Genomic DNA, 25,244 nt, shown 5'->3' on the forward strand with positions numbered 1-25,244 from the left:
ATTAGACAAGGGCTTACTGGGTTGCCCAGGCTCTCCTCGTACTCATGGTATCCTTTCTGCCTTGGTAGAGCCATTGATTTTTTTAAAATAAAACATTTATCAGAGGTATATTGGATCCATTAGATGCGATCAGCTGGCTGTACTTCATAACTCTTAACAGCCTGGAGCTGAGGCTGGGCGGGAGGCGGGGAGCCATGGGAAAACCGACATTTACCGGTCAGAGCGACTCGGGTTGTCTAGCTTTCAAATTCCTCCTGTGCCTGAAGGAAATTGCCTGGGAGCTCAAGAGAACCACCCCCAGATGCCCAGCACTGTGTCAGCAAGGCCACTGTCCCTTGGCAGACATTTATAATCTCTCCCACCAGCCATGCTTTGGAAAGCCTGCGTTAGAGAGATCGATCTGTACGCCGTATCTTAACACCATTCTGCCTCGGAAAGCACGGAGCCACACAGATGAACTCGCTTCCTTTGCTCGAGGGAGCAAAGGCAGGAAACATTAGCCCAGTTTTAATACAGAGCTGTCCAAGAAGCTGTCTCCCCAGCGAGCACAGGGACAGGAGCAGGACGTTGCCGATGCTGAGGATGACATCACTGACACCAAGCAGGACAGGCGTTTGCGAGACATGCACAGGTTTTTTTTATTCCGGGGCCCCGGGCTTCTGAACAGTGGCCTTTCTTTCTCTATGCCATTTACCCTGGAGAAGTAAGTGAATTACGCAGGGAAGCGGGAGAACCAGTCTGTCTCACTGCAGTCTTAAATTGAATTTAATTGAATTTATAAATACAAATAAGAGGAGAGCATCCTGGGCTCGTTGACACACGGCTTGGGGGGGGGATCGATTGACAGCTAATCTGAGATGCAATTCTTGGGTCTGTTGTTCTCCATGTGCTTCTCCAAATTTGCATTTTAATGTCTGTGTTTGGGGGGGCTTAATTTCCCACAAGAACAAAGGGATTCTTTGAAAGGAATTATACGTGAAAGTCAGTGGAGTGTTGTGGCCACCATCTACGAGGAGCTTATATGCATCTTTCAGAGATGCCACGGAGACCAAATCTCACCAGCCAGAGGAGGAGAAACTAAACATGACTGTGCGGTGTGTCATCAAATCAGAACGATAAGACCACGAGCAAAATGAGGGGGAAATACATTAAGATCTTTAACCTTTGCAATCTGGTCCAGCTTGAGAGCCACTACAGGGTAGTGTTGTCTACAGGGTAGTGTTGTCTACAGGGTAGTGTGGTCTACAGGGTAGTTTGGTCTACAGGGTAATGCAGTCTACAGGGGATGCAGTCTACAGGGTAGTGTCATCTACAGGGTAGTGTTGTCTACAGGGTAGTGTCATCTACAGGGTAGTGTTGTCTACAGGGTAGTGTCATCTACAGGGTAGTGTGGTCTACAGGGTAGTGTCATCTACAGGGTAGTTTGGTCTACAGGGTAATGCAGTCTACAGAGTAATGCAGTCTACAGGGTAGTGTGGTCTACAGGGTAGTGTCATCTACAGGGTAGTGTCATCTACAGGGTAGTGTCATCTACAGGGTAGTGTTGTCTACAGGGTAGTGTGGTCTACAGGGTAGTGTCGTCTACAGGGTAGTGTCATCTACAGGGTAGTGTTGTCTACAGGGTAGTGTGGTCTACAGGGTAGTGTGGTCTACAGGGTAGTGTGGTCTACAGGGTAGTGTGGTCTACAGGGTAGTGTGGTCTACAGGGTAGTGTGGTCTACAGGGTAGTTTGGTCTACAGGGTAGTGTCGCAGTCTGCACCATGGTCATTACATTTCCCGGTGTGGGCAAATGCCAAGCAACTAAGTCACAAGGACGAACGGTCACGGATAAAGGAGAAAAAGGCCGATAAGCATGAATCACCTACAACTTCCTTAGGAAAAGTTTAACCAGGAAGTGGACGCGGGAGTTTTAAAGGAATACTTACGGGCATCTGTTGACCTGGGAAAAGTTTAAAAGGCTGGGCTCTGTATTAACAACAGGGCCAGGAGAAAAGCCCCCAACACAGCAGTCAGAAGAGGTCGGTGACATGGTGCCAAAAGGTCTTCTTTGTCATTGTTGTTGTGGACACAGTCTCACTAATTAGTCCTGGCTGGCCTGAAACTCCTTATGCAGAGCAGAGTGGCCTCTGTCCCCCAAGGGGCAGGCTCAAAGGCGTGAGCCCCCAACCCGAGTATACTTTTCACTGTTGTTTCCATGCTGGGAATTTAGCCCAAGGTCTTCCATGTGGTAGGCAAGTCCTCTACCTTAAGCTATAACTCCAGTTCTGTCATTTTGTGTGTGTTTTGTTGTTGTTGTTGTTGTTTGAGACAGGGTTTCTCTGTGGCTTTGGAGGCTGTCCTGGAACTCGCTCTGTAGACCAGGCATCATCTATCTATCAGTTATCTATCTCTATCTGTCTGTCTGTCTGTCTATCTCATGTTCCTGACTCCAGTTCACAGGAAGAAAACATGTCTATAATATTCATATTTCTGAGCAGTATCTTACTACATCATCCAGGTTAGTCTTGAACTCTTGGTCCCTTTGGCTCAGCCTCCTGGGTGTTCTGATTACAGGCATACATGATACCACACCCAGATATAATCTTAGAACTAAGGCTAGAGCGGGCATAAGGCAGGAGTACATGCTTGGAGCAGGGGCGGGGGGGCGGGGGAGAGGGGGGGAGAGGTGGCGGTCAGCAAGGTGCAGACTGGTTTGAGGAGAGACCCTAGGGCAAGGGACCATCAATAAGGAGAATTGGGACGCCGGGACGCCTCTCGACGAACTATTCCACACCTTGCAATGGTTCTCATTCTACAGGAAAATTCACAAGTGTCATTCATTATACCTGCATCGAGAAACCGTGGGGTGACCTGAATATTAATTATGTGCCACAGGAAACAGACTCTTCTCTAGGTCGGGACGATCAGAACAGTGTGTCAGCTGCTCCCTATTAATTACTTGCTTTCTGTATTTGTCTGCTTTGCACTCATCACGTGTCAAGCGGTGCCCCAAATAGACCACAGATGTTACGTAATGAATGGAAGTTCACGATCTTTCTATCTTCAGAGGCTTTCTGTTTCAGCACGACTCACATCTTACCCATGACAGTAATTATGAGTAGGACGTCTGCCGAGAGCTCCTGGAACAGGATGTCCAGGTGATATTTCAGAACTTCTGGTAGACCTTAACTAAAAATGTATCAACTTGCTGCTGCCACCACCCAATCCCAAGGGAGCAGAGACTTCAGCGAGTTCCACCCAGAACCCAGGGCCACGGTTGAGGAAGGCATTGCTACCACAGCCATGTCTGAGGAGAGCGGCACTGCCCGAGACGTCCTCAACATTCACGCTGCTTTTAGGAGGTGTGGGAGACTTCTTTCTAAATGATTCGTTTATTTGCATTGGTATGTCTGTGTTAGGGCATTGGATCCCCTGGAACTGGAGTTACAGACAGTTGTGAGCTGCCGTGTGGGTGCTGCGAATCGAACCCAGGTCCCTCTGGAAGAGCAGCCGGTGACTGCTGAGCCGTCTCTCCAGGCCCTGTGGAGGGCTTCTTGTAGCCATAGAAGGCTGACGCATGGACTTCCCCAAGCTGTCAGTCACAGACAAGTGTCGAATCCTTCTTTGGTGTTTGGCAGCGAGAACTATGGGAAAGGATGAGCCTCCAACGTTGACAGAAAGGGGAAGTCAAGGACAGTGGCGGGCAGAGCTCCCGGGCAGTTAGGACTATGGCTGTCTTGGCCAGGCATGTCAGAAGAAGGAGACGGGCAAACGGAAGATCAGCCTTGAGTGTTGCCACTGGGAGGTCAACCACGCTTCATGGGAAGGCCGAACATCATGTATGTACCATGTTTCAATGGAAGACCACACATCATGTATGTACTTCAATGGAAGACCACACATCATGTATGTACTTCAGTGAAAGACAACACATCACATATGTACCATGTTTCAATGGAAGGCCGAACATCATGTATGTACCACGCTTCATAGGAAGGCCACACATCATGTATGTATGCCCGACACAGATTAGACCTGATGGGTGAAAATATAGGAAGGACTCAGAGTTGGTGGGTGGAAAGGGCTTGGGGGTTGATCTGGGAGGAGCTGGGAGAGGGGTGAATATGTTCAAATATCACTGTGTGGAATCCTCAAAGAACCAATAAATACCCTTTAATTAAAGAACAAGGCATGGTGGTGCACACCTTTAATCCCAGCACTCAGGAGGCAGAGGCAGGAGGATCTCTGCGAGTTCCAGGACAGCCTGGTCTATATAGAGAGACCCCCGCTGATTATTCCATGGGGAATGTAGCGTAGTTGGTAGACCAGTTGCCTACCATGCACAAAAACTTGGGTTCAAGCCCTCAAACCACTCATGCTACATGAGGTACTCATGCCTACAATCCTAGGACTCAGTGGAAGACAGGGCATTCAGGAGTTCAAGGTCATCCTCTGCTATATTGTGATTTCCAGGGCAGCCTTGGCTACATGAAACCCTTCCTAAAATAAAATGAAAGCAAAGCATATCCCCTAAACCCATCATGGGCTGCTTGGAATTCTCACAGTTGAGGTGTCTGGAGTAAGGATCCCCCTGTATTCCCCTGCACACGAGAAGCTGTACTGGGCCCCGCTGTCTACCCAGAGCTCCCCAGAGCTCTGCTTCCGTTACGGCGGTTGGCCAGCCTCTGTGCTGACTTGGATTTCACCAGTACTTCCGCTAACTGCCGTTTCTGTCTCATGATCCATCTGGAGAACGTATCACTCCGCAGTCCTGTCTCTGTAGTTTCCTCTGCTCAGCGACTGTTTCTCAGAGTTCCATTGATCATCAGGACCTTAAACGTTTTTGAAGGTTCTCGCTATGTGCCTGGTAAAATACTTCTCTACCTGGATCGATCGGGTATTTTGTTTGTGGTTAGACTGGAGTTCTGGGTAGAGGAATACCACAGAAGTCTGGGAGCCTCCTCACAGCCAAAGCCCATATATCCACATGGCGTGTCATCACTGAAGCTACCCTTGATCACTAAGTTTCTCCACTTGAAGATCTCTCTGTCCTCTCCTCTGATGCTGTGTTTTTTGGTTTTGGTTTTGGTTTTGGTTTTTTGAAGCAAAAGCCATAGCTGAAGGGGAGGCAACCACTAAGCCTTGCTTCCTGGGGCCAGGAGCATCTGTGTAAAGCGCTTGGCATTGTTGGAATTCTTCTGTGAGAGAGGTATCTTCCCTTTTCCGTCGTGACTGGGGGTGGGGGTATTTATATTGCGCCCTGGTTGCAAGCCAGTCCTGGGCTGTTTATGTCATCAGTGGCCACGGGACACAGAGCATCCCTGGTTTTCAGCTCTCCATTGTGTTCAGCAGGTTGAGGTGCTGTAGGCTCTTACCCATCCCATCCCGTCCCTGTCCATGTGCAGGAAGCAGCCATCTTTTGGAGTTCTTGCTTTTTTGGGAAAAAGATTTACTTATGTGTGCATGTTCATCCGTGTCACATTACAAGCGCCACACGCATGTAGGAACCCACAGAGGCCAGGAGAGCCGGACCACGGAACTGGAGTTATGTATATATGGTTTTGAGCTGCCTCGGGAATGCTGGGAAGGAGGCTTTGCCGGAGCAGTAAGTGCTCTTAACTGCCGAGCCCATCTCTCAAGCCCTGTAGTTTTCTTTCTTATCAGGACCACCAACCAGCCCACAAAGCGACACGGGGTCGTGGTATCAATTATAAAAGCCCCCTTCTTGGCCTTCTCCCCGCTGAGATCGTAGTCCGCGATGTCACACACCGCTTGCGTTTCCTTTTTGAAGCCTCAGATCCTGCCTTTCTGTCACCAGAGATTTCGATCCAGTGTGTCTAGGGAGGGGCCCAATAGCATGGTTTTACTGTTGTCTTTAAAGTAAGACGGCACTGGGAGAGTAGCTTGGGAATGGAGACCTTGTCTAGCATGGGCTCTGGGTTTGGTCCTCAGCTCTGAAAAATAACCATGTCCAGTGACAATGCAAAGGTTTCACACACACACACTTTTATTCTGAATTTTTGTATAAATGAGTGTGTGAATGGCCTATTCATGCTCCTGGTTTATTGGGCTAATCACCTTGTGATCATTAGCTATAATCTCTTTCTCTCTCTTTCTCTCTCTCTTTCTCTTCTCTCTCTCTCTCTCTCTCTCTCTCTCTCTCTCTCTCTCTCTCTCTCTCTCTCTCTCAAGATAGGGATTCATAGCTGGGTGTTGGTGGCACACGCCTTTAATCCCAGCACTCAGGAGGCAGAGGCAGGCGGATCTCTGTGAGTTCGAGGCCAGCCTGGTCTACAGAGCGAGTTCCAGGACAGCCTCCAAAACAATACAGAGAAACCCTGTCTCAAAAGACCAAACCAAAACAAAGACAGGGATTCATACAGCACAGAGTAGCCTTGAACTCCTGATCTTCCTGCATCTGCCTCCCAAACGCTAAGATTATATGTGTTGGCCCCTTTATTCTGTTTTTCATTGCCGTGACCTAAGCCAAACAAATGACTCCCAGAGGGGAAGGCTGCATTTTAGCGTGTTTCTTCAGTCCGTGTGGTGGGAAGGAAACCCAGTGTTTGACAGAACCCAGAGCTCACAACTGGCAGCCAGGAAGCAGAGAGAACCCCTGCTCTCTGGGGCTCTCTACCTTTCCCTGGACTTCCTTGGGGGCTCCAACCACTCGCCCCGGGGCGGATCTTCAACCCCTTAGCTAATCTTTTCTAGGAATGCTCCCTGCAGCCTTTACAAATGCCCGAGAAGTGCCTTTTGCTAACCGCAGGCACTTCTCAGTCCAGTCAAGTTGATAATTAAGATTAACCATAAACCGTTGTCAAGCTCACACCCAAGCATATCTCCCTGGACGATAGCACTCTGCTCCTGGCCCTGGAAAGGGCTGTGCCCCCCCCCCATAAGGCAAAGCACACGTGCTTCATCTCCACAGGGGTCTCGCGGTCTTAATGGTTCCAATGAAGGTCCAAGTGTCCTCTAGGAGTCAAGGCAAGTTCTTAGCTGTGAACACCGGTAACCAGAAAACCAAGACAGCGGCCCAAAGCAGACGCGCCCTTTTGGGACTGGAAAGGAGCAAAGGGAATGGGAACCAAAGCAAGACCAAAGCCCAGCACGGAAAATGCTAAATCCTGTCTGGGTCACGTGGTCTTGATATGTGACCTCCTCCGGCAGATGTCAACAGCTGGCCTCTGTGGTCTGGGCAGTCTCAGCCCACGTGGCCCGTCTTTGACTGACTCCGTTTGCTGCCTGTGGCTTTTTGGTGATCGACATTCCAAGCTCTTGACCTTTTCAACGCGGGGGGACCCTTATCCTTACAGCTTCACACATCACCCTCGGGAGACTACCTTTAGGGACTCTCAGCCTGCTCTCCCAAACCTTGCTTTAAGATCTGTGCGGGAGCCTCCATGAGCTGAGAGCCCTTACATTCTGTGACTGGAAAACCAGCACCACAGGCCATCCGCCACCAGCTCCAGAGGTAGCTAAACCCCACCGACCGCCGGACCGTTGCTGCAATAGCCCAAGTGTCCTGGTGGGTGAAGATGCAGGAATATTTTCCTACATAGTCGTGTGTGAGCAGGCCACCCTAGACTTCTCTTTTCAAAGCACAGCCTTTCCAATGAGTGTCCGGCTGTGTGTGTGTGTGTGTGTGTGTGTGTGTGTGTGTGTGTGTGTGTGTCCGTCCAGTGACTGCAATGCAGATAACCAGGACAGTTCCCCAGAGGCCTCCAAGAAGTCTTTGTTATCCCAATGCAAAGCATGGTATCCTTGCATCTCTGCAGCTGCGGTACTCTCCTTGGCACCAACTTGATTGTCCTTGACTTCTGGTACGTTCTCAAGCCGCCTTTAAAGAGAATCTCGTCTCCCTGGCTGAAAGGAGACTGTCCTAAGTCCGCCACAGCATGGATGCTGGACTAGCCTCGAAATCTACTCTGCCGGATCAATCAGCCTGTCAGTTTTAAAACCCAGCCTCCGTCGGAGAAGAGGCACCATGGCCACGGCAGGAAGGAAACCGTTTCACTGGGGCTGGTTCACTGGTTCAGGGGTTTAGCCCATTGTTGTCATGGCGGGAGGGACACGGCATCGGGCAGGCAGACACGGTGCTGGAGAAGGAGCTGAGAGTTCCCCGTCTGAATCCACGGGCAACAGGAAGAGAATAAGATACATACAAAGGCGGGCTTCCTTGGCGTACAAGAACGGTGAAGAGCTGATTGCCTTCCCCTATTCCATAGTCCACATCGGATCTGAAACCGGTTAACTTCAGGATAGGAAAGACCATGGGTCAGGAATAGAAGCCCATGTGTCCAACCCCGAAGGGAAGCGTGGGCCTGTAGGAGAGGTCACAAGAGAAGGCAATATGGGGACATGCAAAAGTGTTAGAGAGGAAGGGTCCTCTTCCAGAAGACCTTGGTGTGCAGGAGGGACACTCCACAGTCCCAGTCAGTGACAGGACTTGAGAAGGGCAAGCTGGGGTGGGGGTAAAAGGAGCAGTCTTGGAGACTGACCCCATAACACACATGCACGCACAGGAGCACACACACACACACATGCACACACGCACACTCACACACGCATGCGCGCACACACACCGCTGGCAATATTGAGCAGTATATAATAGGGCACTTTATACATTACTATGGACTCAGTATACTTTACCTGCTAACCCTGTCCCGCACCTTCCTTTCATGACGGCTGTGGGCAGCAGGGCTGTGTTAGAGGTTACAACATTATGTACTTGTATGAAAATGCCCTTAGTGCCACAGACAAGGAACACATACCAACAAAAAGGGAAACAAGACGGGCGGTGGTGGAGCATGCCTTTAATCCCAGCACTCGGGAGGCAGAGGCAGGCGGATCTCTGTGAGTTCGAGGCCAGCCTGGTCTACAGAGGGAGTTCCAAGCCAGTCAAGACTGCAGAGTGAGACCTTATCTCAACAAAGGAAAAGAAAAAACTAAGAAGTTAGTATCAGGGGCTGGGGTAGGCCCAACCGAGTGTTTGTCTGCAGGAATGTGGACTTTGGGACCTCAGACTAGAAAAGCTGTTGAATGCTTGAGGTGGGTGGGGCCTCACTGGGCCGTCCTAGGAGGAGCATGGAGGACAGTGGTGCTGAGGGAGATTTGAACTCTGGAGGCTCAAGAGATGTCAGAGGAGAGGAACGTTAATGTGTGGCTTAGAGGCCATTCTTGTGGTATTTTGGCGAAGGTGGCTGGTTTCTGCCCTTGTCTAAAAAAAAATCTGCCTGAGGCTAAATTGAAAAGTTGGAGGATAACAGCTTTCACAGAGATTTCAAAAGCAACCTAGGATTGACTGCGCTGTATGGCCAGTCCTATGCACGTCTAACCCTTCTTCTGGCTTTCAAAGAAGTTAGTTTTGTTGTTGTTGTTGTTTTTAAAGTGAGGGGGAGGGCCGGGCGTTGGTAGCACACACCTTTAATCCCAGCACTGGGGAGGCAGAGGCAGGCGGATCTCTGTGAGTTCGAGGCCAGCCTGGTCTACAAAGTGAGTTCCAGAACGGCCTCCAAAGCCATAGAGAAACCCTGTCTCGAAAAAAAAAGAAAAAAAAAGTGAGGGGGAGCCGGGCGTTGGTGGCGCTCACCTTTAATCCCAGCACTGGGAAGGCAGAGGCAGACAGATCTCTGTGAGTTCGAGGCCAGCCTGGTCTACAGAGCGAGTTCCAGGACAGGTTCCAAAACAATACAGAGAAACCCTGTCTTGAAACTCCAAAAATAAATAAAAAAATAAGATAAAATAAGGTGAGGGGGAAATCAATACAAAACCAGGGGTAATCCAGACACTATTCCCCTGGGGATGGAAATGTGGACACATAGCTACCACTTTCTATTTCCCTAATGTGCACAGGTGTTTACCCACATGGATGTCACCACCTCCATGCCTGGTGCCCTTGAATGCCAGAAGAAGGTGTCAGATCCCCTGGAACTGGAGTTACAGATGGCTGTGAGCCGCCATGTGGGTGCTGGGAATTGAACTCGGGTCCTCTGGAAGAGCAGCCGGTGCTCTTAACCAATGAGCTGCCTCTCCAGCAACCACAGCTGCCACCCTGATCTTGAAACTTCTGAGTGCATGTTTATTGGTAGAGGTAGTAGTGATGTTGGTGGCGGCTGTGGTGGCGGTGGTGGCGGCGGCGGTTCTCTCAAGGCCATGGCTCTGTGTGCATGCAAAGATAGGTTTCTGAACAAGGAGTCAACAGGAGCTTCGGGAGAGCTGGGGTGGGAGTCTGCAGACAAGGAAGGACGAAGGGTTTTCAACTGTGTTAATCTGATGTCCTGTTGGGTCCCTATAGCTCCATCTCAGCCCCAGCCAGTTCCTCACGGCACAATTGCAGAACAGCTTTACAAAGTGAGTCTTGGTAGATTCCTTTCCCATGGTTTGGAGATAATCTGGGAACTGTATCCTTTGTCTGTCAGCATGTGACCTTAGTGAGGACCTCCAGAGATTTCTTGTTTGTGTCTAGAATATTCAAGGCCACATCTGACTTTGGGTCATAGGTATGATTACATCTCCTCTAAATGTTTAGTGCCTTTTCATGGGTTTGGACCACTTGGCACACTGGGGTGCTGGCATTTTATCACAACTCCGAAGACCTCAGCACACGAATTTTCAGAATTAGTTAAGTAAACTTCCTCTATATTCCTTTTTTTTGCTAGGCAGCAAATTCAAAAGTTTCACATTCCAAAGTGTGTGCGTTAAAGAACTTCAGTGTAAAAGGCCACCTTACTTTTAGACTGAGGTTAGTAGCTAGACTGAGAGCCCTAGGGTTGGGAAAGTCTTGACTGTGTTAGGGATGCTGGGTAGATCTAAGGCCTCTAGTGAGGGAGGGGCACCAGAGGCTGACCCTGCAGTGTAAGCTGAACCATTCAGCAACAGCCTCCCTGTTCTACGGTCCCTGCAGGAGAACAGACGCTGTGATCTACGTAAGAGGAAATGGATCTCTCTGTATGTTCCCAGCCTTGTGCTGAGAGGCTGGTTTTGAAGACAAGGATGTCAGCATTTATGCTGGTGAGTTCCGTTTTCCCCAAGTCTGTGGTTTCCCAGAGTGGCCTTGCTTACTTATACTGCAGCACGGGACGCTAACTGGGGGCCCTTGAACGATGAGTAATTGTTTCATGACTCAGCTGCTTTTATACACAGACACACAGACACACAGACACAGAGACACAGACACACACACACACACACAGAGAAATCTACACACGCGCACGCGCACAAACACAGACACACACACAGAGAAATATACATGCACACACAGACACACAGAGAGAGAAATACACACGCACACACACATACACAGACACGTGCGCGCGTATGCACACACACACAGAAAGAGAAATATACGCACACACAAAGAAATACACATGCACATACACAGAGAGAGAGAGAGAGAGAATTCCGTTTCCTCTCCTCCCCTTTCTTCCTTTCTTTTCCTATCTTCATTTCTCTGAAGATGTTGGAAATGAAGACCCAGGGCCTCATGTGTGAGAGGTAAGTTCTCTAATACTGAGCTACACCCTGGCTCTCATTCATACATTTCTACTTTGCTGATCTGAAAACGTGGCCAGCCGCATGGAATAGTGGAGACTTAACCCTAGGTTTACAAAGCCCCTGAAACTATGCCCACTTGTACATGTGTTTCCTCCTAGAGTCTGGAGGATATGTTTTTGACCATTGGGTCAAAGAGGGCATTACAGGTTTAAGAACGTGAGTTAAATGTGCAACTCTAAAAACCATGACAAAAGTTAACTCCTGTTGCCTGCAAATGGATATTCCTGAAGTTATCTTGGTCAACTGTTTTTAAAACCCAATATCTTTCCCACCCAACATATGTAAAACAACAGAGAGAGAGAGAGAGAGAGAGAGAGGGAGGGAGGGAGGGAGGGAGGGAGGGAGGGAGGGAGGAAGGGAGGGAGGAAGAGAGTGAGTCAACTTCAAAGGCCATATTTCTGTTTACCCTGGAAAAATAACTTACTTTTTATATAAAAATGTCCTTATAGTCTATCTATCTTTCTATTCAGTTGCGGTATTTGTACTTTAAGGTTTTGAGGAGTTTTTTCTTTTCTTTTTTTAAAGATATTTATTTATTTATTTATTAATTACATATACAGTGTTCTGCCTACGTCCCAGAAGAGGGCATCAGATTGAATTGTAGATGGTTTTGAGCCACCATGTGGTTGCTGGGAATTGAACTCTGGACCTCTAAGAGAGCAATCAGTGCTCTTAACCTCTGAGTCATCTCTCCAGCCCTGAGGGGTTTTTTTCTTATTATTACTTGAAACTAAGAAAACTTTACACATGTGTTTAAGCATTGTTACATTGTTTTGAAGCAAGGTCTCACTGCACAGGCCAGGCTGCCCTGGAACTGACTATTCTCCTGCCTCAGTGTCTGACTTCCGGCATTGTCGGCATAAACATGCTTGTCTCTGAGGTTTTAGTCCTCTTTACCTTTTCCAAAAGTAACTGCAATGATGAATGTGTCGCTTGAACCCACTGTTTAAACCTAGGCTTGCATGTGTAACCCTGGACAGCACAGGGCATAGCTCTACCCATGCTGGAGTGTTGAGCCCATCATTCTATAACTCACTTTCCTTATTCAGATTATAATTTTGAGATATGTGGTCCATGCTTTGTGAGCTAGGGATATAGGTCAATGGTATAGCATTTACTTAGCACATACCTACGTACCTTTTGGCTCCATCCCAGAACTTTAAAAAAAAAAATCTAGTTCATACTTTTGTGCGTGCTATTTTGCATTTTAACACTTAAAAGCGGTCCCATGTCTTCATCATTAACGGGTGTCTGGAATGTTTTATAATTGCTTAGTTTTAATCAACAATGCAACAGTACGCTTCTCTGCATAGTCCCCTTGTGAGAACAACCTTCTAGCGTGGAAACCCGGGAAGAGAAGTGTTGCATTATAGGGTACATACGATCCCATTTATTAAACGCTGTCAACGGTCTCCGAACGGGAGGGTGATACTGTCCTCTACTCCAGCAGCATCCAAGATTAATGGAACTCTTTCCCCTGGAGCCTGATAAAAATAGACCAGGTCTAGGACCTGGGGATGACTCAGCGGGCTCGCCACACAAGCCTGATGACCTGAATCCTGGGACTCACATAAAAAGCCAGGTGCAGTGGTTCACATCTGTAGTCCCAGAACCCCAACAACGAGATGGGGGTGGACACGGGGGAAATCACAGAACAGGAGACCCTGTGTGAGCAAGGGGAGAATGGACTGGAAATCTCTCTCTTCCTCTCCCTCTCCCAATAACTAATTAAAGAGTGTGTGTGCCTGGTCTGAGGCCTCCTGCTTTCTCCCACCTTCCTGTGTTGCAGAACTACCTCTCTGGTTCAGGAGTCGACAGCCCACCAAGGAGTAGTCAAGTCTCCGTCTTTTCTGCCCAGCTGTCGATCCTCGAGACCTTGGTAACCTGGCAGCTGGGGCTGTTGTGGGGTTGTGTCCGAGGCCGCCCGTTTAAACCCTTTAGCTTTACGTTCCTCCGGCTTGATAAACCTAGTAGAAACTTGATTTGCTCTCTCACGCCTAAGCTCTAATCTCACCCTCTGCCTAGCCTCGGGACCATGTTCTCTTATTGAGCAGTGAAGCAGCCTTACAGCAGCATTACACCTAGGCTTGACCTTGGGGCTACCTAAGGTCAAAACTGCTGCGTGGTTTCTCATGGTCATGTGATGGGGGCGGGGACGTCCTTCTGTGTATGTGTTTCTCTTATTGGTTGATTAGTAAAACACTGTTTGGCCAATGAAGCAGGGAGATAGGCGGGACTAGGAGACGAGGAGAATTCTGGGAAAGGTAGGCAGAGGGAGACCTGGAAACAGTCGCCATGTAGACCACCATAGGAGTAACAGGTCCGGACCCTCCTCCATGTAAGATGAGACCACCTGGAAATACTTAGATTAATAGAAATGGGTTAGTAATTAAGACAGAGCTAGTCAGTAAGAAGCCCTAGTCACTGGCCAACACTTTTATAACTAATATAGCGTCTGTGTGCTTATTTGGGGAAAGGTGGCAGCAGGACCAGACTGGCAGGAGAGAACCGCCTGCAACGTTCATGGTTCCTCAACAGATATTTGTTGAGTGGCTGGCGGAGGACCGGAAAAGGTGAAGGAGATGTGCTGTCATCTGCAGAGGTACAGTAGCTACTTTTCTACTGTGTAAAACACCACAATCACAATAGGAAAAAAAAAGAGTTTGTTTGGGTTTCCGGTACCCGCAGAAGCGGCAGGAGGCAAATTTGCGATCCTCCTCCATCAGCCTCCTGGGTGCTAGGGACAAATGTGTGTACCACATTCCAGATCAGGTCGTCCCTCGCTGGCCACAGCTGGTTGACCTTGTAGATGTGGAACTCTGAGACAGGGAAACCCAGCCTGTTCTCATGCCTCCGCGATTTGGCGAGAGCTCTCCCAGTGGAACTGTAGTTAAGAGGACCCTTTGATTCAGGGATGAGAGTAGCCGAGGGGCAGCTCAGTGAGTGACAGCATTTGCTGTGAAGCCTGGTATAATGAATTCTATCCGTGCAACCCACTGTGGGAGGAGAGAATTGGCCGCCTGATTCCCAGACCTGTGTTAACAGTGGACACACACGCGTGCACACGCACGCATGCACGCACACACACGCAGACACACACACTGGGATTGGGTGTAGAAGGCTGTTGGGTCTTTCATTGATCTGGGAAGCAGAGGCACAAGGTGGGAAAGAGCAGAACCCGTCTGGGGAAACGCGGATGTCTGCGGCAGAGGAAGTCGTGGGAGGGAAAGAGGATAGACCCAGGAGGACAGGCTGGGTCTGGTCACTGAGGGATGTGAGTGACAGGGAGGATGAGTCAGAACCCTCAGAAGGCCTTTGAGGCAGAGAACCCCGTGATGGGCGGAGCAGCAAGGGTCACTGAACTGGCGTGGCACGTGGGTGGAAGGGAAGGGGAAGGAGGCATGGCAGTCAGGCTCTAATGTCAGAGACAGACTGCAGGTGGTACCAGGAGAACCCGGTTGGCCCTCACGCACGCTCGCCCCGCCCGCTCGCCGCTGCACTCTGGCCCACCTGCCTGCTGGGGTTTACTGATAGTTCCTTGGTGGGTCCGGGCTGAGGAATGCTGCAAAGATTATACAATGCAACAGATCACAGGCAGGAGATTCATTGGTGTGTGTGTGGAGGCCGGGCCGGCACATGAGTGACAGACAGACAGACAGAGCGGGAGAACAAGAGAGTGGTCTGTGATGGCAGGGACCTTTTAAAGGGTACAGCGGTTAATGATGACGTAGCTGCTAGCGCTGAGTCACTGAAGGCGGGCTGGTGTGTCTCGGGGAGCTGGTTCCCAACACTGGCTGTTCTTGTCTGCCAACAACAGTAGCCCAGCGAAGATGGGCTGTGAACTCACAGAGGTAGCAACCAGAGGAGACAGCAGCTCTCCAGAAACGGGCCGGGATGTGCCTGGGACCCAGATGTCCTGTGGGCCTGGCCTGGTTAGGAATTCCTTCTCCTGCCCTCTCCTTCCCAGATTCTTCTCCAAACTTCGTGAAACCCATTTTCTGGGATGGATTCACTGTCTCATAATTCACAGCGAACCTTCCTCCCCAAATGAACCATGACCGACACACATGTTGAAATCATCCACTATATGAAAATGACAAAACTTGAAACCAGTGAAGAAGCATGATCGATTTTGGAAAAAGCGTCTGGAGAACAGGCTGCCAGCATTCACAGAGCTGATTTTAAGTTTCAGGCCCCCAGGCTGTCTCTGTATTATCTCTCTCTTCTCCTTTCTTCCTCTACCCCTTCCTTGGGTCATTCCTTTGCCTAACCACCCATTTCCCTCCAGATTAGAAATTCATCTAAGCACGGTCTTACTTTCGCATTCCTCTTTGCCAATCGGAAGTGTCAAGTCAAGCCGGTGCAGAATTCCCAGAGGGAGCAATTAGCTCTGGCTGGCTGTGAGATCCCAGCCTCCACAGGGGGGGTGTGGGGGGTGTGCTGCGGTGCTGGCTCTTGACTGGTGCCTACGTGTCGGAACAGGAAGTCGGTAGGCAGGAAGTCGGTAGCAAGCTAGAACAGGCAGACATTAATCTGCAGTGTGTGCCAGGCCCGGGGAATAAGAGCTGCGTGTGCCGGAGCAGCACAGCTTTCTCAGGTGGGGAAACCGGGAATGAGTAACTCGAAGTCTATTGGCTCGGTCGCCTAGTCACATCGAGGTAAAGAGTGCCTGCCGATCGGGGTTGGCCTGTCCTAGAATCTGAGTGTTTAAGAATCCATTCGTAAAAATGGTAACTTCTCACTGTGGTTCTTGAACATGCAAAGAAAAAGAATGGAAAATGGGAAGCATTTGTTCAAGCACACGTGTGTGCACACGCGTGTGTGTGTGTGTGTGTGTGTGGTGTGTGTGTGTGTGTATCTGTGTGTCTGTCTGTCTGTGTGTGTGTCTGTGTGTGTGTGTGTGTTTAGTGGTGATAGTGATGGGTTTTACATAACTGGGTTTTCTCCTAAGAGAGTCAAGAAGCATAGAGGAAGCCAGGTTGGAAGCCGTGGTGTAACCTAGCTCAGTGCCTGAGGGATGTTTCCAGAACGCCAGCTTCTGGAGGACAGGCAAAGTTCACTTTGAAGTTGCTTGATTTTTCTTCCATGTAAATTTCCCTGTCTTCCTGAATCTTAGTAAACATTAAATCTACTTCACACACAAAGGTACAGCAGTGTAAACAAGACAATGGCTCAGTTTCGCATTTGTTTTCAGTTTGGCTTGAGATGCACAGGCCTACATACCTACTTACATACACATACACATACACATATAAATATAACTTTCCTTTGTTTCCTTGTTTCTCTCCCTTCCCTCCCCTTCCCTCCCTCTCTCTCCCTCCCCTCTCTTCCTGTCTCTCTCTGTCTCTGTCTCTCTCTCTCTCTCTTTCTAGACAGGGTCTCATGTAACCCCTGGTGGCCTCAAACTCACTCTGTAGCTGAGGTGGCCTTGAACTCCTGATCCTCCTCTCCTCTCCTAAGCACTAGGATACAGGGTGAGCCACCGCACATTTGAGTTACACGGACTGCGAGCTGAGCCCTGAGCTGAACTGTCCCCAGAAGCAGAAGGTGAGGGGGGGGCCTAGCGCTTAGGGTTCCTGAGACTGTGAACCCCATTTGTAGTCAAGGAGGAGTCTCAATCGCTTTTAGCACAGTGGTTCTCAAACTTCCTAAGGTTGTGGCCCTTTAATACACTTCCTCATGCTGGGGTGACCCCAACCACAAAGTTATTTTGTTGCTGGCTTATAACCGTAATTTTGCTACTGCTATGAGTCGTAATGCAGATATCTAATATGCAACCCCCAGGGGGTCACGCCCCACAGGTGGAGAGCCGCCTGTGCAACCCATGTTACCTCATCAGATCGTAACTCCACCCACCACAGCACCTCAAAAACGATCTGATGATCTCACTTGCCAAAAGAGGCACCCACCCTTTAAAAGAAAAGTCTCCCGGGCACCCTTTGAGACGTAATTTCAGACGGCATTGAAGCTGCACGTACGGCCACAGCTAAGATACGGAAGAGGCCTGAACTCACGCTTGGTTGCAGGATACACTCTCTCTGCGCACCTCTCTCTGCGCACCTCTCTCTCCATCTTAATAGATGCTTAAATCGGAGCTACATCTCCTCTCAGTGAAGTCCAGCGCCTCAGACGGGCTTGTCCTCAAACTCCTTTTCTGTGACAGTGTCAGCAACTTCGGCGTCACCCGAGTAGAGGTCTATACCAGGGACCCCTGGGGCCACCAGCACGCTTGGGGTCTCCAGCCACACCCTACGCTCTGAGGAGGGGAGGGAGAGAACCACAGGCGAGGGGCACATCTGGAGGGTGGGGGCACTGGATGGAGCTGAGATGACAAAGAGCTGTTCCGCTCATGGAAGTCAGCGTGTATTTTTGGGACGCAGACTGTAGAGATCAAAGGAGGACAACGTGGGGAGGTCTCTGATTCCATGTCAGAGAGGGCTCCCAGGGGGTGGATCCTTCTGAAGTCTCCGGCCGCTTGGCTATTTTCCCATGACATTTGGGAGTGACGCTTTTGAAAACAGACCACGGCCCGTTTAAAAACACCATCGTCAAAGAGTTTATATAGCAGGGACCAATATACCAACCAAACACCTGTCACCGTCCTACCTCTTCCCAAACCGGCCACAGGACCCGCTGACTCTGCCCGCCCCCCTCCCCAGACCTCAATCTGAATTAAAAAGGGAAACATTTGTTCAGAGATTTCATTTTAACCCCTAAAACATAGTTTGGCCTTTAAAAATTTCCTAGAACTTTCTGGGCGTTGGTGGCGCACGCCTTTAATCCCAGCACTTGGGAGGCAGAGGCTGGTGAATCTTTTGTGAGTTTGAGGCCAGCCTGGTCTACAGAGTGAGTTCCAGGACAGCCAGGGCTGTTACACAGAGAAACCCTGTCTGGAAAAAACAAAACAAACAAACAATGAATTTCCTGGGACTCAATCCTACTCTTCAAGTGTTAATAATGTTCATAATAATGTTAATAATATTAATAAAGCAACAAACATTTGCTGGGCCCAGGCTGGGCACAGGGCATGCCAGGCACTAGAGGTCACAAAGTGATACATGAGGCAATAGTTTTAGACTCGGGTCTCACACCACACTTCAAAGACGAGCCTGAAAATCAAAATGGGAGTTAAAGCCACCGTCACCAAGTCGAGCTGTCTGTCTGACCTTCTGAGAAGTCAGCATTCTCAAACAGGCTGGTTCCACGAGTCTGCCTTAATCCCCACACAAAAGTCTAACCACAAGTAACCTGATGGAATCTACCAGATGGTTCCCTGCTGTTCTTGCTCTCCGTCGCTGGCTTGCGAGTCAACCCTGGAGCAGCAGTCTACACACCCCGTTCTTGTTTCTGCCGATACCACCCACCCGCCCACCGCCAGCCACTGTCTGGCTATAAAACCAACGTCTTCTGCCCAAAGCAGTGCATTCTGTGTTTTGTGAAATGACACATTGCCCATTGCTGAAAATAAAGCCATTGTAAACGCATAGTTTTGTCCTTTTGACCAAAGAGGATGGAGACCCAGCACCACCTCGGAAAAGCACAGCGGTTTACAAGACTCCAGGAAAAAGGCGTTTATACGCGAACGGTCTCATTAGCCTGGCCTAACAAGTGTGCGGCTCTGGGCTGACCCTCAGCCAGGTAAAGTAAGTAAATAGGCCTCCACTAAGACACAGTCTTGGAGAACCGGACCCTAGGACACTTTTTTCCACAATTGACCTTCTCTTGGCTGCCTTTCTTGTCAAAATCAGTCTGGTTTTGTTCTGCGTGAGACAAGGTTTCCTCACATGGCTCAAGCTCACCTGGAGCGCACTCTGTCTTCTAGCCTGGCATTAAGGTCTTGACCCTCCTGCCTCAGTTTCCTGAAGGCTGTGGTCACAGGCATGTGCCACCATGCTCAACCAGAGCTTGCTGTTGACCGTGTTTGCTAAATATTTAAAGTGTTGGGAAGGTTTTTGCTTTGTTTTTCTTTCAAGAGGGTTCTGAATTGGACTGAAGAGAGCTTTTCATGTTTCTCTAAAGAGACCAGATGCTACTCGGGGCCGGATGGCACAGCTACACTGACAGCGTGCCCAAAGCTGAATGACATCAAATGTAGTTTTCCGACTTAATTAGGCCTGCAGCCCACACATACTCTTTCTCTCTAACCACCCCTTACGACAGGAAATAAAAATCAAATGACTTGAAACAATGAAGAAATCCTGCAAAACAATTTAGGGATTTGTTGCGCTGTTGCGAAACAGCGAATCCTCCAATGTCAGTTAAGAGAGGAAAAAGAAAAAAAAATAAATGACCACAGAAGGCTCCTGCCTTCCCAAGGGCTGCAGCAGAGTAGCTAGCAGTGACTTCCTGCAGCCCAGAGGCTGCCTTTGGAAACTGGGCCGGGACTCGCCTGCCTGGGGAAGCTTCCCCTGGGACCTATGCTTAGTAACAGCTCCACTGCAGGCACGGCCATAGGCTGCTCAGTTTCAAAGATGCCCTTCCTTCCCGGGCCCCAGGAACAGCACTGCCTTTTGAGATTTCTGAGAATCGCAAGTAGTGTTGTGTGGTTTGCATGAGAACGGGCCCGCAGGCTCATGGATTTGGATGCCTGGTCACCAGGGAGAGGCACCGGTTGAAACTTATTAGGAGATGTGGCCTTCTTAGAGGAAGTGAGTCACTGGGGGGTGGGCTTTAGGTTTGTAAAAGCCCAAGCCAGGCCCAAGGGCTCTCTCTTCCTGCTGCCTACAGATCTGCATGCAGAAATCTCTGTCCTCCTCACCTACCATGTCCTTCCGCGTGATGCTGCGTTCCACACCATGAGGATAATGGACTAAACCTCTGAAATCGTAGGTAAGCCCCCATTGGATGCTTCCTTTTCTGAGAGGCCTTAGTCATGGTGTCTCTTCACAGCAGTAGGACATTGACTAAGACAGGCAACAGTAGGTAGGCTTGGGGGTTGCTTGCTGCCTTTTTTGTTGTTGTTGTTTTTGTTTTTCAAGACAAGATTTCCCTGTGTGGCTTTGGAGGCTGACCTGGAACTCACTCTTGTAGCCCTGGCTGGCCTCGAACTCACAGAGATCCGCCTGCCTCTGCCTCCCGAGTGCTGGGATTAAAGGCGTTCGCCACCAACGCCAGGCTTGCCTGCTGCCTTCAAGCTCGGTCACTGCTTAGCACTCCCTCAACCCAGATCTCTGCCTCTGTGCCATTTAATGACCATTAAAAGTCTCATTTGCCAGGACAGGCTCCAAAACAATACAGAGAAGCCCTGTCTCGAAAAACCAAAAAAAAAAAAAAAAAAAAAAAAGTCTCATTCGAATGAGCAGCTAGCTTTCTTTGATCTACACTACAGGAGACAGCGCCAAATATTTATCATCTGGGGGAATTCCTTTCAAGGCTTTGGACCACCTAAGGAAGCTTGCATGGACATGGTTCCTCTTCTCTCTCTCTCTCTCCTTCCCTTCTTTCCTTTCACCCAAAATTCACACACACACACACACACACACACACACACATATATATATATATATAGTCTTTGTTCTCCTTGGGCCCTGGCCCTCAGCTCAACCCCAGGCTTCCCTTTGCATAACACAAAATAGTTTGACTTTAAAAACGTGATCAAATTCTTAGGCTAAAGCTACCAGCTTCCCACCTCACGGGTGGAGTAGCATAGTCCTTTAGAAACATGTCCCCACATTCTCTGCTACTTCACCATTCATACTGTTGACACCTAACAGTTGTTGGGGAGCATGGCTGTAATCGAGCAGGAGGATCCCAAGTCTGAAGCCAGGATGGGCTTAGTAAAGCCAAGCCACACACAGAATCATGGGCTCTACATACACAATTCCAACAAATGAACTCTAGCAAAATTGGGGTGTAACAGCTAAGAAGTTATTGGATCTCTATCCCACCCTGGGGACAAAGTCAGCTCTCCTGATCTACAGAGTGAGTTCCGGGACAACCAGGGTTACAAAGAGAAACCCTGTCTTGAAAAATCCAGAAAAGAGAAAATTGTTCCACTTTATCTCTTTAGCATTGCTTAAGGCAAGTCCACCGTTCTAGGGCAGCCTCTCCTCTCTGAGGGATTCTCCCATGGCCATGTGACTGACTCCCCCCCATCAGTATATAATTGTTTTTAGACCAGCTTTACAGAGGAGTATAGGCTCATCAGGTGGGGAGGGGGGTCAGGAGTTCAAGTTCAGGGTCATCCTTAGTTATGTAGTAAGTATGAGGCTAGCCTGGGCTATCTGGGACTACATCAGAAAGAAGAGCTGAGATGGGGGAGTGGAGAGGAGACAGGGAGTTTCAGGTACAGGGTCATCCTTGACTATGTAGTAAGTGTGAGGCTAACCTGGGCTATCTGAGACTACATCAAAAAGAAACATTGGCAGAGAGAGGGGGGGAGGGGGAGGGAGAGAGAGGGAGAGAGAGGGAGGGAGGGAGAGAGAGAGAGAGAGGGAAGGAGGAGACAGGAAAGTGGTCAGGGAGGAACAAATGTGCTCTCAGCCTGTTTTTAATGCAAAGAACCAGTAGATACCAGTGAGGCTAACTGAGTACCCTTTAGAGAAAAGATTAGAAACTAAAACAAGAGAATTAGGACAAACGAGCGGCTCCTGATTTCCGCTGGAAATAGGAAAACACGTTCACGTAATTTCGCTTAGTGTGCGAGCTTGAACAAAAGCCAGGGCTCCCGGAACTGGGTCAGGAGAAGGCCTCTCAGAAGGAGAAAGCCGGGGAAACCAGAACCAAGGCTAACACTAAAGGCAGTTTTGCCCCGCCCTCCGCGGCAGAGACCAGCCCAGAGCAGTGACTGAGATGGCAATTAGGAGCAGGAAGCTGGGCAAGCTTCTGGTGGAGATGCTGCGTCTAGAAAGCCACATCTCTGGTCTCTTGAGGTGCAAACAGCAGGGAATCTGGAATCCTTAAAGTCCACCCTCTCCCCAAAGAGTGAAGGAGCCCTTGGAGGTTTAGTCCGTTTACAGAGCACAAGGGATCGCACGCTCTTAAACCGGGGTATTCTTACGGGGCTCGCCTTCCATGGAGGCAAAGAATGTATTTTTCCCAGTTACAAAAAAAAGCAACTGCTCCATTCCATCAGTAACAATCTTCTGCAAGTGTAGCATGAATAATAAAAACCCAGAGACAGCCGGGCGTTGGTGGCGTATGCCTTTAATCCCAGCACTCAGGAGGCAGAGGCAGGTGGATCTCTGTGAGTTCGAGGCCAGCCTGGTCTACAAAGCGAGTTCTAGGACAGCCTCCAAAACAATACAGAGAAACCCTGTCTCGAAAAACCAAAACCAAAACAAAACCCAGAGACAGATACCTGATCAAGCTGAAGATCAAGCTAGCCAGCCACTAGCTCTTACCTCTACCTCAGACCAAAACAGCTGGTCCTGTCTCCACGAATCCTCAGAGCACAATGCTCACTACCCTGCTCTCCACCAAGCCTGAGACTGCAATCCTGTCCCGCCTTATACTCCCCTCTCTGCCCTGCCATAATAACACTCCTGTTGCCGCCTCCCTAGTGTTGGGATTAAAAACACGCTGAAACCACCTTTGTGTGAACTGTTTCTCTTTTAGACTGGATCAATTTTGTGTAGCTCAGGGTGGCCTCGAACTAGCAGAGATCCGTCTGCCTCTGTCTCCTGAGTCCTGGGGTTAAAGGTGTGCGCCACCACCTCCCGGCGTCTGTGGCTGTGGCTAGCTTTGACCCCCCCCCACAAACACACCCAGTAGCTTTATTAGATCATAAACAATGTGTCACCACAGACTAGCAGATTTTTCTTCCTTTTTTTTTCTAACATGTTTTTATAATCTGAACCAAGGTATCATAACGTGCTCGACCAGCGTCTTCTTTGGGTGGTTTGCTGAAGTTTCAGCTTGTTTATCACTTTGTATGTAGAACTTGTAAACAGATCTCTGGTGTGCTACATGCGGCTACATACCAGTAAGGGCCTGACAGGAAGCAGGTGGCTCCCCAAAACTGTGTGAGAGAAGGGTATCTAACGCTGGGAGGAGTCATTGAGGGGCAGGCTGGGCATAGGGAAGCCAGCGAGAGATGAACAGTGCCTCGAGATGACCCTACACCTAGAATGCTTCATTATTTCCGCCTTCTGCTTCTCTTATGGCCTGAGAGTCAAATACTGTATTTCTATATGTTTAGTTTCTTTTTATGGCTTGTCTTTGCCTTGGGCAGAGGCGAGGGGAGGTGGGCAGACGGGACACGGGACTTGTTTTCTGATTTGTGGAACACTTTACATTGTAGACATATCACTGTTGGTTTGTTGTCCCAAATTTTTCAGTAGGTTTATTCTCTTTTTTCTAAGGTAGTTCCTGCTGTTTTGATATGCAGGCATTTTTTAACAGGAGTCCAATCTGTTCCTCTTCATCAGTCTTTTAGAAAGATACTATGAGGGTTGGAATGAGAAGTGCCCCCCCCCAACCGACTGAAAGGTTCAGGCATTAGGCTGGCCTGCCCTGTTACCTGGCAGGATGCACTCAGGCAGCACTCTGGCCAGCCCAGGGTTCTGTGAGAGCCACGCAGATGCAAAGGACCCCTTTAAAGGACTGACCCCTGCCCGCTTATGTTCTCTCTTACCCTCTCTTTTACTCTCCATCTCATCTCCTCTCTGACTCTCATCTCTCTCTCTCTCTCTCTGTCTCTCTGTCTCTGTCTCTCTCTCTGTGTCTCTGTCTCTGTTTCTCTCTCTCTCTCTCTCTCTCTCTCTCTCTCTCTCTCTCTCTCTCTCTCTCTCTCAGCTCTGCACGGGTTGGTTACCTCTCACCCCCCTTTCCCTCCCTGTCCACCAATAAACTCCACATGGGATCGCTGAGTCACCGTCTGTGTCTCGTTACTGGGTAAACCTAGGCATTTTAACAACCCCGTCCCCACATAGGCTCGCACATTCAAGAGCTCACAGCCTCTCCCCACTTCTAACTCAAGCTCTCTGAGTTTTGTATATGGTCGAGATGCCATCAGTCTCCTGTTCCAGCCGCCTGCCACGGCGCCTTCCCACCACCGCAGACATCTAGTCCTCTGGAAACATAAGCCAAAATAAACTATTCATAGTTTGAGTTGCCTTTGGTCCTGATACTTTGCCACAGCCCCAAAAAAGTAACCAACACAGATGCCAATTTCAGAAAGACTATCAATGGCACCGGTGTTTTCTTAACCTTTCAAGTGTTATCTTGTTATCAGAGCTGGAGTTGTGACTTTTCCTGCGAATCAATATTTATGCTAAGCCCAAATATGCTGCTTCTCCCGGTAAAACACTTTGAATTGTTCACGAGCGAGCTGTCGACATGAATCATGGCACTGGCTGACCTGAAGTCAGGAAATGTGACTCTGCCTTTTCCTGGTGCTGGGAGGTGAAACCAAAGTCTTGCACATGGCAGGCGAGTGCCAGGGTGGTTACTGGTGTTTCAACTGCGTGTGATTCGGACACTGGCGACCTGGACCGGGAAGCAGAGCCCACAGGTTAAGTCCCCAATCCCACAGGACACCTCAACTTTGGATGTCAGCCACAGTCTGGGCCCCTGGGACTTCTGCCTAGCAGCCTACGAGTCGGAGGCTCCCACAAACACCTCCTCAGGTTCCCTGCTTCCAGGAACGGCTCGGAGATCTCATGGGAAAACTTAAGTTTAGCGGTTTGAGGGACATCAGTCCCAAGATCCCCAAAGTACCCAAACCTAAGGATGCTTAAGTCCTCAATGGTACAAGGCAGAGTATGTC

General features: G+C 49.3%; 1 long non-coding RNA gene across 7 annotated transcripts; it reads left to right on the forward strand.

The window, feature by feature from the left end:
• The first annotated feature begins 211 nt into the window (after positions 1-211).
• On the forward strand, positions 212-22,706 carry LOC110341360. 7 transcript variants are annotated; one of them, XR_005870581.1, is made up of 6 exons: positions 4,640-5,189; positions 10,887-10,993; positions 12,984-13,118; positions 13,326-13,415; positions 14,014-14,138; positions 15,504-16,699. It is a non-coding gene; the product is annotated as an uncharacterized LOC110341360 (long non-coding RNA). The 7 variants fall into 7 exon arrangements; XR_005870584.1 differs by having other exon boundaries at positions 4,641-5,189; positions 12,987-13,118; XR_005870580.1 differs by lacking the exon at positions 12,984-13,118 and adding an exon at positions 20,264-22,706 and having other exon boundaries at positions 4,645-5,189; positions 15,504-16,194.
• The last annotated feature ends 2,538 nt before the right edge of the window (positions 22,707-25,244 follow it).

This window comes from Mesocricetus auratus, unplaced genomic scaffold (assembly GCF_017639785.1).
Source record: "Mesocricetus auratus isolate SY011 unplaced genomic scaffold, BCM_Maur_2.0 Super-Scaffold_100023, whole genome shotgun sequence".
Taxonomy (NCBI): Eukaryota; Metazoa; Chordata; class Mammalia; order Rodentia; family Cricetidae; genus Mesocricetus; species Mesocricetus auratus.